Raw genomic sequence first — 12,643 nt, forward strand, 5'->3', positions numbered from 1 at the left:
ATATTATGTATTTATATAAATATATATAACATACTGTATATATATATTTATACAGTTTCAATACTGTATAAACAACAATACTGTTTCCTTTCATCCTCCTCATAAGTACGTGTGGTCAACTCTAATTTTCTTTGTGCCAATCAAATTATGGTAGGGAGAATAATGATCCCCAAAGACATCCATGACCTAGTTCTGGGAACATGGCAAATGGGACTTTTTAGATATGATTAAGATATGGACCTTTAGATTGGAATTGTCCTCCTTATCCTATCCAGTAGGGCCTAAAATAATCACACGAGCCCTTAAAAGCAGAAGAGAGAGGCAGAAGAAGGGGTGAGAGAAATGCAACATGAGAAGGCTTGACCCACAATTGCTGGTTTTAAAGATGGAAGAAAGAGGCCATGAGCCAAGGAATGTGCTGGCTTCTAGAATCTGGGAATGACCCCTGGCTTATAGTGAGTGAGAAAATCAAGACCCCAGTCCTATAACTACAAGAAACTGAAATCTGCCAACAACCTGAATAAACACAAAACATGCTTCCCTAGAATAAACAGGAAACATGCTTCCCTAGAGCCTCCAGAAAGGAAAGCAGCCTGTCATCATCTTGAGAGTGTATCAAGACCCATTTCAGACTTCTGATCTGCAGAACTGTAAAGTAATAAATTTGTGTTGTTGTAAGCTACTAAAATGTGATAATTTGTTATGGTAGCAATGGAAAATGAATACATGGATGCTTTAATTTTGTTTCCAAGATAAGAAGTAAGTTGGAGCATTTAAGTTTTAGTTTACAGTGTTGCTGAATTGTGATTAGAAAATGTGATGTTTGTTTTTATTTTTAAATTTTATCAAAATTTCCTTTTGGGCCTAATATGCTAATATAGTTTCTATCTTCTGACAGGACCCTGATTGACATTCTAGAGCATGTAAATATCCCATTTTTTAGTTGAAAATAATACAAATTCACCATTTATTGGGTGTAAAATTTGATGTTACTATGTGGAACTATTAAATAAAACTTATTTTTACTTAATTTTTTTCAATCACCTGATCTCTTAAGTTCTGGAAGATGTTCTAAATTCTTCTATAATGATTGCAAATTTGAAAATTTATCATTGTGTTTTTTCTAATTGAAATGATGAAATATTTGATGCCAATGAATATTTCAAAGCATAAAAATGAATAGCTATGACTGTTGATTGATCTTATGAACTAGAACATTACCAACTGATATGTTTTGGCTGTGTCCCCACCCAAATCTCATCTTGAATTCCCACATGTTGTGGGAGGGACCAAGTGGGAGGTAATCGAATCATGGGGGCGGGTCTTTCCCTTTCTGTTCTCGTGATAGTGAATAAGTCTCACAAGATCTGAAGGTTTTAAAACAGGGAGTTTCCCTGCACAAGCTGTCTTCTCTTGTCTGTCGCCATGTGAGTCATGCTTTTCACTTTCCAACATGACTGTGAACCCTCCTCAGCCATGTGGAACTGTAAATCTATAAACCTCTTTCTTCTGTAAATTGCCCAGTCTCAGGTATGACTTTATCAGCACCATGAAAATGAACTAATATACCAACACTTATTCCTCTTCTGTTCCTAAGAATTAATCAACTATCCTGAATTTAGTCTTCATCATTTCCTTGCTTAAAAAAATTCTATCATGTATGCATTTCTATTCCTAAGCAATATATTACTTAAGTTTTATTTGCCTTTGAGCTTTAAAAACTATTGTATAGTCAGGTTTCTCCAGAAAAACAGAATGAATAGGATATACAGTTGACCCTTGAAGAAGCCACATGTAACTCCCCATGCAGATGAAAATCCACACATAACTTTTGACTTTCAAAAATTTGGGCTAGGTGCAGGGATCATGCCTGTAATCCCAGCACTTTGAGAGGCCAAGGTGGGCAGATCATGAGGTCAGGAGATCGAGATCATCCTGGCTAACACGGGGAAACCCCATCTCTACTAAAAATACAAAAAAAAACTGGGCATGGTGACACACGCCTGTAGTCCCAGCTACTTGGGAGTCTGAGGCAGGGGAATACCTTGAACCTGGGAGGCGGAGGTTGCAGTGATCTGAGATTGCACCACTGAATTCCAGCATGGGTGACAGAGTGAGGCTCCCTCCCCCCCCCCCCAAAAAAAAAAATGACTACTAATAGCCTAACATTTATCAGAGCCTTATTGATAACATAGTCAATGAACATATGTTATGTATATATATTATATATTATATCTTATTATAAAGTAAGCTGGAAAAAAGAAAGTGTTATTAAGGAAATTATAAGAAGAGAATATGTATTGACTATTCATTAAGTGGAACTGGATTGTTGTATTGTTCTTCATTCTTATCATCTTCACATTGAGAAAGCTAGGGAGGAGGAGGAGAAAGCTGAGGAGGAAAGCTAAGGAGGAGGAGGGGACCTGCACAGTTCAAACCTGTTGTTCAATTGTTTCTGAAGTGGTTGTAATTTACATCTTTAATGGCAGTTGTCTAACAATATATTTCTGTCAATTCACATGCTTAACATTCAGTGTCCTCAATGGTATTGCTGAGGCTTTCTTCTAGAGTTCTTATGGTTTTAGGTCTTACGTTTAAGTCTTTAATCCATCTTGAGTTAATTTTTGTATAAGGTGTAAGGAAGGGGTCCAGTTTCAGTTTTCTACATATGGCTAGACAGTTTTCCCAACACCATTTATTACATAAGGAATCCTTTCCCCACTGGTTGTTTTTGTCAGGTTTGTCAAAGTTCAGATGGTTGTAGATGTGTGGTGTTATTTCTGAGGCCTCTGTTCTGTTCCATTGGCCTGTATATCTGTTTTGGTACCAGTACCATGCTGTTTTGTCTACTGTAGCCTTGTAGTATAGTTCAAAGTCAGGTAGCATGATGCCTCCAGCTTTGTTCTTTTTGCTTAGGATTGTCTTGGCTATGCAGGCTCTGTTTTGGTTCCATATTAAGTTTAAAGTAGTTTTTTCTAATTCTGTGAAGAAAGTCATTGGTAGCTTGATGGGGATAGCATTGAACCTATAAATTACTTTGGNCCATTGGCCTGTATATCTGTTTTGGTACCAGTACCATGCTGTTTTGTCTACTGTAGCCTTGTAGTATAGTTCAAAGTCAGGTAGCATGATGCCTCCAGCTTTGTTCTTTTGCTTAGGATTGTCTTGGCTATGCAGGCTCTGTTTTGGTTCCATATTAAGTTTAAAGTAGTTTTTTCTAATTCTGTGAAGAAAGTCATTGGTAGCTTGATGGGGATAGCATTGAACCTATAAATTACTTTGGGCATTATGGCCATTTTCAGGATACTGATTCTTCCTACCCATGAGTATGGAATGTTTTTTCATTTGTTTGTGTCCTCTCTTATTTCCTTGGTTTGTAGTTCTCCTTGAAGAGGTCCATCACATCCCTTTTAAGTTTTATTCCTAGGTATTTTATTCTCTTTGCAGCAATTGTGAATGGGAGTTCACTCATGATTTGGCTCTCTTTTTGTCTATAATTGGTGTATAGAAATGCTTGTGTTTTTTGTGCATTGATTTTGTATCCTGAGACTTTGCTGAAGTTGCTTATCAGCTTAAGGAGATGTTGGGCTGAGACGATGGGGTTTTGTAAATATATAATCAGTCATTGGCAAACAGAGACAATTTGACTTCTTCTTTTCCTATGTGAAGACCCTTTATTTCTTTCTCTTGCCGGATTGCCCTGGCCAGAACTTCCAAAACTATGTTGAATAGGAGTGGTGTGTTGCAGGAAGTCAGGGACCCTAAATGGAGGGACCAGCTGAAGCCATGGCAGAAGAACATAAATTGTGAAGATTTCATGGACATTTATTAGTTCTTTTATTTTTATAATTTCTTATGCCTGTCTTTACTGCTGTCTCTGAACATAATTTGTGAAGATTTGATAGACATTTATCACTTCCTCAATCACTACTCTTATAATTTCCTATGCCTGTCTTTAATCTGTTAATCCCGTCACCTTTACTATCTAAGGATGTATGTCGCCTCAGGACCCTGTGATGATTGCGTTATCTGTACAAATTATTTGTAAAACATGTGTGTTTGAACAACATGAAATCTGGGCATCCTAAAAAATAACAGGATAACTGCGATTTTCAGGGAACAAGGGAGATAACCATAAGGTCTGACTGCCCGTGGGGCTGAGCAGAACAGAGTCATATTTCTCTTCTTGCAGAAAGTGAAAAGGAGAAATGTCGCTGAATTCTCTTCCCAACAAAGAATAACCCTGGGAAAGGAATGCATTCCCAGGGGTGGGTCTATGGATGGCTGCTCTGGTAGTGTCTGTCTTATGCGGTTGAAGATAAGGGATGGATTATGCTCTGGTTTCCTGCAGCGCCCTCCGGCTTACTAGGATTGGGAAATTCCAGCCTGGAGAATTCTAGTCACATCGGTTGTCTGCTCTCGAACCTGGTTTCCTGTTAAGATGTTTATCAATGACAATGCATGCCCAGCAGGACATGGAAGCTCATCAGTAATTCTAATTTTGCCCTGGCCTTGTGATCTTGCTCTGCCTTTCTACCCTTGTAATCTTTTATTGCCCTTTCAAGCATGTGATCTTTGTGACTTACTCCCTGTTCATAGCCCCCTCCCCTTTTGAAATCCCTAATAAAAACTTGCTGGTTTTGTGGCTCAAGGGGCATCATGGAACCTACCAATAGGTGATGTCATCCCCGAAGGCCCAGCTGTAAAATTTCTTTCTTTTGTACTCTTTGTTTCTCAGACCGGCCAACACTTAGGGAAAATAGAAAAGAACCTACGTTGAAATATTGGGGGCTGTTTCCCCCAATAGTGGTGACAAAGGGCCTCCTTGTCTTGTGCTGGTTTTCAAAGGGAATGCTTTCAGCTTTTGCCCATTCAGTATGGTATTGGCTGTGGGTTTGTTATAAATAGCTGTTACTTTTTTGAGATATGTTCCATCAATACCTAGTTTATTGAGAGTTTTTAGCATGAAGCGGCATTGAATTTTATAAAAGGTCTTTTCTGCATCTATTGAGATAATCATGTGGTTTTTGTCATTGGTTCTGTTTAAGTGATGGATTATGTTTATTGATTTGTGTATGTTGAACCAGCCTTGCATCCTAGGAATGAAGCTGACTTGATCTTGGTGGATAACCTTTTTGATGTGCTGCTGGATTTGGTTTGCCAGTATTTTATTAAGGATTTTCACATCAATTTTCATCAGGGATATTGGCCTGAAATTTTCTTTTTCTTTTTTTGTTGTTGTTGTGTCTCTGCCAGAGTTTGGTATCAGGATGATGCTGGCCTCATCAAATGAGTTAGTGAGGAGTCCCTCTATTTCCATTGTTTGGAATAGTTTCAGAAGGAATGGTACCAGCTCCTCTTTGTACCTCTGGTAGAATTCAACTGTGATCCATTTGGTCTTGGGCTTCTTTTTTGTTGGTAGTCTATTAATTACTGCCTCAATTTAAGAACTTGTTGTTGTTCTATGCAGGGATTCGACGTCTTCCTGATTTAGTCTTGGGAGAGTCGATGTGTCCAGGAATTTATCAATTTCTTCTAGATTTTCTAGTTTACTTGCATACAGGAGTTTATAGTACTCTCTGATGGTAGTTTGTATTTCTGTGGAATCAGTGGTGATATCCCCTTTATCATTTTTTATTGTGTCTATTTGATTCTTTTTTCTTTTCTTCTTTATTAGTCTGGGTAGCAGTATATTTTGTTAATCTTTTCAAAAAACCAGCTCCTGGATTTATTGATTTTTAGAAGGGTTTTCGTGTCTCTATTTCCTTCAGTGTCTTCTGCTAACTTTTGAGTTTGTTTGCTCTTGCTTCTCTAGTTCTTTTAATTTTGATGTTAGGGTGTCAATTTTAGGTCTTTTCTGCTTTCTCCTGTGGGCATTTAGTGCTATAAATTTCCTTCTAAACACTGCTTGAGCTGTGTCCCAGAGATTTTGTTATGTTGTATCTTTGTTCTCATTGGTTTCAAAGAACTTATTCATTTCTGCCTTAATTTCTTTATTTACCAAGTAGTCATTCAGGAGCAGGTTCAGTTTCCAGGTAGTTGTGGGGTAGTTGGGGTAGTTCAGTTTCCAGGTAGTTGAGTGAGTTTCTTGATCCTGAGTTCTAATTTGATTGCGCTGAGGTCTGAGAATCTGTTTGTTATGATTGCTGTTCTTTTGCATTTGCTGAGGAGTGTTTTACTTCCAATTACATGGTCAATTTTAGAATAAGTGCAATGTGGTACTGAGAAGAATTTATATTCTGCTGATTTGGGGCGGAGAGGTCTGTAGATATCTATGTCCACTAGGTCCAGAGCTGAGTTCAAGTCCTGAATATTCTTGTTAATTTTCTCTCATTGATCTGTCTAATATTGACAGTGGTGTGTTAAAGTCTCCCAGTATTATTGTATGGGAGTCTATGTCTCTTTGTAGGTCTTTAAGAACTTGCTTTATGAATCTGGGTGCTTTTGTACTGGGTGCATAAATATTTCAAATAGTTAGCTCTTCTTGTTGCATCAATCCCTTTACCATTATATAATGGCCTTCTTTGTCTTTTTTGATCTTTGTTGGCTTAAAGTCTGTTTTATCAGAGACAAGGATTGCCACCCCAGGCCTTATTTGGCTTTCTATTTGCTTGGTAAATATTCCTCCATCCTTTTATTTTGAACCTGTATATGTCCTTTTATGTGAGATGGGTCTCCTGAATACCACACCAATGCATCTTGACTCTTTATCCAATTTTGCAGTCTGTGTCTTTTAATTGGGGCATTTAGTCCATTTATATTTAAGGTTAATATTGTTATGTGTGAATTTGATCCTGTCATTATGATGCTAGCTGGTTATTTTGCCTGTTAGTTGATGTAGTTTCTTCCTGGTGTCAATGGTCTTTACAATTTGGTATATTTTTGCAGGGACAGGTATCGGTTTTTCCTTTCCATGTTTTATGCTTCCTTCAGGAGCTCTTGTAAGGCAGGCCTGGTGGTCACAAAATCTCTCAGCATTTGTTTTTCTGTAAAGGATTTAATATAAAATGTATGTATGTAAAGTGTTTAATTCTGGGCTTTGAGTGTTTCTATTAGTGGAATAATGTGTATTGTACTCATTAAGTAATCTCTCATTACCCACCACCCTCCCAAACTCCCTCCTCCTGAGTCTCCAAGGTCTATTATTCAATACTCTATGGCCATGTGTACCCATTATTTAGCTCCCACTTCTGAGAGACACATGGTATTTGACTTTTCATTTCTGAGTTGTTTCACTTTAGATAATGGCCTCCAGTTTCATCCATGTTGCTACTGAAGACATAATTTCATTCTTTTTTTGTGACTGAATACTACTGCATTATGTATATATTATTTTCTTATAGAATTTAAGGTATTATTTATGTATTTTTTCTCTATCTATGTAGTTTTTACTCTGTTGCCCAGGCTGGAGTACAGTGATGTGATCATGGCTCCCTGCAGCCTTGATCTCCTGGGTTCAAGCCATCCTCTTGCCTCAACCTCCTAAGTAACTGGGACTACAGGAATGTGCCACGACACATGGCTAATTTTTAAATTTCATTTTTGTAGAGATGGGGTCTTGCTATGTTGCCTAGGCTAGTCTCGAACTGCTGGGCTCAAGCAGTTCTCCCACCATGGTCTCCCAAAGTGCTGGAATATAGGAGTGAGCCACTGTTCACAGCTGGTCTCCATATTTAATATTTTGTTTCTCTTAAGTGTGGCAAATCTCTTTCCCAGTTTGTGACTTGCACTTCGTTTTTGATTAATTTATTCATCTTTTATAATTTACTTTTTAAAGTCTTATTTCAATAATCATTCCCTACCTCAAGATCATAAAATATTCTGCTTTATTTTCCCCTATGTATGTGGGTTTCTAACAATGATAATTAATTTTTGCAAATGGTTTAATCCTATTTCATTTATTTGTTGATATGGACAATCATTTTTTCAGTACCACTTTTTGAACAATTAGTTTTTTCCAGGTGACTGCAAAGACACTTCTGTCAAGTATCAAGTTTTCATTTTCTGAAGATCTATTTCTGGACAATGTATTCTATTAGACTGCCTGTTTGCCCATCAGAGTTCCTGTGCCACTTGGTATTAATTATTCTAGTTTCAATATAAGTTCTAATATATACTAGGGCAACACTCTCTGCTTCCTTCTTTTTCCTCCACTCTTTGTCCTTGTCCTCTTTCTTGTCCTCCTTTTCAATTTTTTTTTGTTTATTCTTAGGTTTTAATATTTTCATGTACATTTTAAACTCTATTTCAAGAGCTTTTCAAATTCCTTTAAAATTTTAAAAAATCCTCCTGAAACTTGACTGAAATTTCATTGAATCAATAGATAACTTTGTAGGGAATTGACATCTTTATGACATTGAGTCATGTTATCCTATTATAGAATATGATATCTCTATTTAGGTCATATTTAATTAAAATGGTCAGTATAAAATATTAATAATAGCTGCTGTAGACCTTCACATACAAGTTTTTGTGCAGACACATGTGTCCAGTTCTCTTGGGAATATACATAGGTAAGAAATTGCAGGTTCATATGGCTTAACTATGTTTAACTTTGAGAAACAGCCAAACTGTTTCCTAAGTAGCTGCACCATTTTGCACTCCTACCAGCTATGCATGAGGCTTTTAATTTCTCCACATGGTTGTCAACACTTATTATTATCTTCTTTAGATCATAGTCATTCTAGTGAGTGGGAAGTGGTACATCATTGTAGTTTTAATTTGTGTTTACTTGATGACTAATTTTGAGTATCTTTTGAGTATATATAGATATATATATAACATCTATATGTATATATAGAGATATATAACATATCTACATATAGATATATAATACATATCTCTATATAGATATATAACAGCTATAATATATAGTTATATATAACATATAGATACACACATATAGACATATGTATAATTTGCAAATATCTCCGATTCTATGGCTTTTTTTTTTTTTTTTACTTTCTTGATGGCATTCTTTGTAGTATAAAAAATTTTAATATTGATGGAGTCGACATCTATTTTTATTAGGTTGTTTGTACTTTTGGTGTCATATCAGATAAACTATTGCCTAAGCCAAGATCACAAAGATTTACTCCTATGCTTTTTCCTAAGAGTTTTATAGTTTTATTTCTTATATTTATAAGAAATATAAAGTTCTGTGATTTATATTGAGTTAATTTTTATATCTGGTGTGAAGTAGGAACAATTTTGATCATACTTTAACTCTTTAGATATAGTTTTTAAAAATTATTTTAACATAATAGCCGATTTAAAGTCTGTTTCTAATATGTCTACAGTCTGGGCTTTTGTAGAAATAGTTTCTGTTAATTATTTTCTCCCCTGTGTATTGCTTATACTTTCCTGCTTCTTTGGGTGCCTTAAATTTTTTTGGTGAAACTGAACATTTAAAATAATGTGGTAACTCTGGAAATTGCCCCCCACCTCCAGGGTTTGTTGTTATTATTATTTGTTGCAGTTAGTTCGTTTAGTGACATTCCTGCAGTAATTCTGTAGCTTGCGTTTTTTGTTTTAATTGTCTACTGTTGTCTCTGCCTCGTAAGCCTAATGGTCAGCTCATGATTGAACAGAAATTTCCTAAAATGTCCTGTATCCTAAGTCTCCCAGCCTTTGCTGAGGGGCTGTGTCTGTGTGTGTGTGTGTGTGTGTGTGTGTGTGTGTGTGTTGCAAAATGTCTTGAATGCTCCAACTGGCAGTCTACAATTCTGCCTTAGCTTTAACTTTCTTCTTGTGCAGGGACTCAAGGTGAGCCAGAGGTGAGAAATTATATGTTCTTAGGTCTTTCTTGGGTATGTACACAACCCTTCAAATGTTTGTGGTTTTCTAGATCCCAGTAATATGTCAGAACTTTTAAACGTCCCTGTGGACACTTTGTTTCCCATTTTTTATTCCTTTTTCAATTTTTCGGTCATCCCCTTGTTAGCCCAACTGGTAACCCTGCCTTAGCCAGGAAGTTGAATAATTGCGTGATTTTTTTTTTTTTTTTTTTTTTGGACAAATACCCTGGGATAGGTCAGTTTGCAAAGACTGACCTCTGAGTTAGGTCAAATAATGATAAACTCTGAAAATGGTGCTTTTCAAGTGCTGCTAGTCAGGTCAGATATATTCTTTAGGGTTAGATCTTTAGGGAGCTCCAAACCCATTCTCCCTTCTCTAATGGCTACTAGGCTCAAGGTTTTCACAGTTATCATCATTGAGAGGCTGTTGGTTTTTAAGGCTACTGCAGTGCTAGAAAAAGGAGATAGGATTAGGGCAAGTTAAAATGCCACAAAATTTGCTCTTCTTACTGAATTTTACCTGCTTTCCTTGAATGAACATTCACTGAATTGCTGCAGTTTTTAATTTACAGCATTTTGAAAAAGTTGATTTTGATAATTTTTGCAAGTGTTCTTTCTCATTGCTTTTATGAAGAGATGGATTTTCAGAGTTCCTTACTCTGTCATTCTGATGACAGAGTATCTGATATACTAAATGTTGATCTATTTTTAAATTTGTAGTTTTTGTTATACTCTTAATTTTGAAAACAATTTACAATGAAGATAATAGAGCTTGACATAAAATATGAGAGACATCAATATACCTAGCTTTTATAATTAACCAATATTAATCTTTTTATCATTGTTGTACTCTTTTGAAATCTACTAATAATATAAGGTTGTCATGATGCAATTATTTAGTTGTTTCTGTCCTAAAATGTTACCTATCTTAAGAAGCACTTGGACCGGGCATGGTGGCTCATGCCTGTAATCTTAACACTTTGGGAGGCTGATGTGGGTAGATCATGAGGCCAGGAGTTCAAGATCAGCCTGGCCAAGATGGTGAAACCCAGTCTTTACTAAAAATACAAAACTAGCCTGGTGTGGTGGCAGGCACCTGTAATCCCAGCTACATGTTTTTAATGTCCCTGACTTTCAATCTTCTAATTTATAAAATAGGAACCATAACATACACCTCATAGGATTATATTGAAGATTAAACAACACAATGTATATAATGCTCTTTCTTCAATAAATAGTGCCTATTATTATTTAAAATTGAAGCAGTAGTTTAGATATAATTTCAGTTGGAGGAAATTAGCAGGTGAGATGGTTTATTCTTGTCAGAAATTTAACAACCTCCCACCTCTTTCAGTTGGTTATTTTGAAATTTTCCGTACTTCCTCTTCTGCTATGATTCTTTTGAGGGGACATCATTTATTTATATATTTCAATTCCAAAGCATAGGAAAAGGTCCTGTTGATAGCATCTTCAATCAATTGCCTGGTCTACTTCTTTCTTGGGCCAGGAAGCCCTGGGTAGGTTACTTTTTAATTCAGCTTGAGCAGTAGTGGGCTTACTACTTCATGTAACACATCAATTTTACAAATTTACCTTGCATGTCAGGGATAAATGCAGGTGTTTCACAGAATGTTATATATCTTTACCTAAGTTTCTGTAACCACTAGTAGATAGCAATAATCAAATGTCAAAATATTAATGCTTTTGTATTTCCCAACATCACATTGTGCAGTTACTTAGTAATTGGTGTTAAATTTATCTGGTAGGTAAAATGAAAAAGATATCACTGTTATATTTCGAGGGGTGCTTACAGAAACAATGAATAACAAAAATTAAGCAAAATGTACATGCAAACATTTAAATCATTTTCACAATTAGAATTTAAAACATTTCACATGATCTTGCTTTGGGGATTAACAATAAAAAATTGCTCAGATATTTTACTTAGCTATTTTTGAAATCCTATCTGTGTACTTGATGAGCAAATATTTATGGTAAAATCACAATCTTTGCTACTAATCTTTAACTTTAAATTGCCACATGCAAAATTTGAGAGGAGTAGGATACATAGAGAATATCTATTTTTAAAGAAAGTGTGTGGATTTTGTTAGTCTAAATGTTATTGTTCTTCCCAAGGATGAGGGCATCCCCTTAGTCTAGCCTTCTGGGTTATGGTGATGATCATTCATGTTATATATACGTGTGATTTGCTTCCTTGGTCCAGTGGCCATTTTTAGAAGTTATCAATTTCCCTGTGTTCTTACTTTACTTCCCATCTCCATTTAGTTAGTGATTTAAGGAAAGAGTTATTTTCTATCGTATTTTCTATTGGTGATTTGAAGAATTTTATAGGATCCAAAATGTTACTGTTTTTTTCCCCAAGGCTGAAGAAATTAGAATGTAAGCCCAGAATATGTGTAGAAAAGAAGCTAATTGGAGTAGAGCACCAGACTCAAATATCATAGGCCAGAATGCTCACATATCTGGGTCTATAATTATTTTGCAAGTGGTATCTACAGTGCTTTCACTAGGAACAAAAGAAATTTTGCCCTCAAATGTTAATGGGAGTGAGGGTAGTATTTGTATAGGACTACAATGGTTCAGATATATTGATGAAAAGTTCTTCACACATTACTTAAGTTTTACTCCACTCCTGAGAGGCAGTCATTAATATTTTTCTTTTTTATTTTTTTCAGATGGGAATTAATTTTCTTAGAAAGGTTAAATATTTTCTTATAAGTCATATCACTAGTAAAGATAGAGCCAACCTAACTCTACCAAATACCTAATTCCATGTCATTTTTGATATGTTTTCTTTCTTTCTTTTTTTTTTTTTTTTTTTTTTT

The 12,643-nt window shown here is 35.7% G+C and overlaps 1 long non-coding RNA gene across 3 annotated transcripts in view; it reads left to right on the forward strand.

The window, feature by feature from the left end:
- LOC108542947 (uncharacterized) overlaps nt 1-12,643 on the forward strand; it is a 106,101-nt gene that overhangs the window by 18,763 nt on the left and 74,695 nt on the right. The gene's annotated exons all lie outside the window — the stretch shown is intronic.

The sequence above is a fragment of the Rhinopithecus bieti genome, unplaced genomic scaffold (assembly GCF_001698545.2).
Source record: "Rhinopithecus bieti isolate Rb0 unplaced genomic scaffold, ASM169854v2 scaffold_23667, whole genome shotgun sequence".
Classification (NCBI taxonomy): Eukaryota; Metazoa; Chordata; class Mammalia; order Primates; family Cercopithecidae; genus Rhinopithecus; species Rhinopithecus bieti.